This window comes from Galeopterus variegatus, unplaced genomic scaffold (genome assembly GCF_000696425.1).
Source record: "Galeopterus variegatus unplaced genomic scaffold, G_variegatus-3.0.2 Scaffold1, whole genome shotgun sequence".
Classification (NCBI taxonomy): domain Eukaryota; kingdom Metazoa; phylum Chordata; class Mammalia; order Dermoptera; family Cynocephalidae; genus Galeopterus; species Galeopterus variegatus.
Window position 1 is genome coordinate 525,905 of NW_007726112.1, and position 2,338 is coordinate 528,242.

At 38.8% G+C, this 2,338-nt stretch overlaps 1 pseudogene; it reads left to right on the top strand.

Moving 5' to 3' along the window:
• Positions 1-441: 441 nt before the first annotated feature.
• Positions 442-1,989, top strand: LOC103608093 (annotated as a pseudogene).
• Positions 1,990-2,338: the final 349 nt, after the last annotated feature.

A 2,338-nucleotide genomic window follows, 5' to 3' on the forward strand; every position in this document is an offset into this window, starting at 1 on the left:
AAATTTAACATTGATATATTATTATATAATCTACAGTCCAAATTCAAGTTAAATGTACTTTACAGCTTGTTTGTATTTTTCTGAGAAAGGTTGAGTGGTGAGGGAATAATTGATGATAAAGGAGAGTGATGAAAAAATTACTGAAGCATGCCCTTGAATAGGCAAGAATAGATGTTATTTAGTACACAAATCATGTTGTTGACCTTGATTATGAGAATGGGCAGAATATATGGACACAGGTGAATCTGGATTTACTCATTTAGTGATGAGAACTTGGATGGTTCTCTTCTGTTACTTATGGCTATCTACTTAGAGAACTAAAAAGCTGAACTTGAGGAAGGAAGAGGAAGTATTAAAGGTTTAAGGAGGGCTTGTCACCTCACCCCTCTGGTGACAGGCTGAGCACGAGGACCATGCTGGTCTGGGCCCTCTGAGAAGTTTATGTGGCAAAAACAAGGCCAGATTACACCAACAGACCTCTTTCAAAAATATATCTCCCTTATCAAGAGCACCAAATTTCTAAATGCTTGCATTACTGTATCAGAAGAGGTGGCCTTAAAGAAAGCTGTAGAATCAGAGAAGAGATAAAAGAAGGGTCAGTTACATGGGGATTTAGATGGAATTCCTATTGCAGTAAAAGACAACTTTAGCATGTCCATCATTGAGACAACACATGCATCAAATATGCTGAAAGGTTATGGTTATGTACCACCTTACAATGCTACAGTAGTTCAGAAGTTATTGCATCAGGGAGCATTACTAATGGGAAAACTAATGGGAAAAAAAAATTTAGATGAGTTTACTATAGCATAGATGGTATATTTGGACCTGTTAAAAAACCCTGGACTTATTCAAAACAATATAGAGAAAAGAGGAAGCAGAAGTTCCCTAGTGAGAATGAGGACTCGGTTGTCTGATAACGGGAGGAAGCTCAGGTGGGAGTGCGGCCGCCGTATCAGCATTCATGTGCTTTACGGATTTAGGATCAGACACTGGAGGATCGACCAGAAATCCTGCTGCCCTGTGTGGGCTTGTTGGTTTCAAACCAAGCTATGCTTTAGTTTCTTGGTGTGGTCTCATTCTTCTGATGAACTCAATGGATGTGCCAGGAGTCTTAACCAGATGTACAGATTATACAGCAATTGTGTTGGATGTACTGGCTGGACATGACCCCAAAGATCTACCACAGTACAAGAGCCTGTTAATCCATTTGTGCTTCCCAGTTTGACAGATGTGAATAAACTATGTATAGGAATTCCAGAGGAATATCTTGTACCAGAATTATGAAGTGAAGTACGATCTCTTTGGTCCAAGGCTGCTGACCTCTTTGAGTCTGAGAGGGCCAAAGTAATTGAAGTATCCCTTCCTCACAACAGTTATTCAGTTGTTTGCTACTGTGTATTGTGCACATTGGAAGTGGCATTGAATATGGTAATATTTGATGGTCTAGAATGTGGTCACAGATATGATATTGATATGTCTACTGAAACGATGCGTACTGCAGCCAGATGAGAAGGGTTCAATGGTGAGAGGAATTCTCTCAGGAAACTTTCTTTTTAAAAGAAAACTGTGAAAATTATTTCATCAAAGCACAGAAAGTGAGGTGCCTCATTGCTAATGATTTTGTGAATGTTTTTAACTCTGGAGTAGATGTCTTGTTGCTACCACCACCTTGAGTGAGGCAGTACCATACTTGGATTTTATCAAAAAAGACAGCAGACCATGAAGTGCCCAGGAAGATATTTTTACACAGCTGTAAACATGGCAGGATTGCCAGCAGTGAGTATCCCTGTGTCACTCTCAGATCAAGGGTTGCCAAAAGGATTGCAGTTTATTGGATGTGTGTTTTGTGACCAGCAGCTTCTTACAATTGCAAAAGGGTTTGAAAAACAAGTACGGTTTCCTGTTATTCAACTTCAAGAACTCATAGATGATTGTTCATCAGTTCTTGAAAAGGGAAAGTTAGCTTCTGTTTCTCTAAAACAGTAGTGATAAATATATCATACAAATTAAAATGACTTCCAGTACATAAAAAAAGTTTAAGAAAGAAGAAAAATGTACTAAACAGTCATCTATTAGTGGAGGACAATGAATAGATTAAGAAAATGTGTTATGACTGCAGGTAGCATTTAGGGCATGCTTGATGTTACTGGTCATAAAATTAAAGTGAAACTGCTTAGCAAGACTGTGTCTTTCAACAACATTTGGCTGTGTTGGTGCAGGTGCAGAGTAAGAGGATAGTTTTATTTAACCGGGGTTGAAGTTTTGATGTGGATGTACAATGAAGCAAGAGAGGGGCAGGGAGTTGAGTGTGTAGGCAAGGGAGTAATTATGAAAA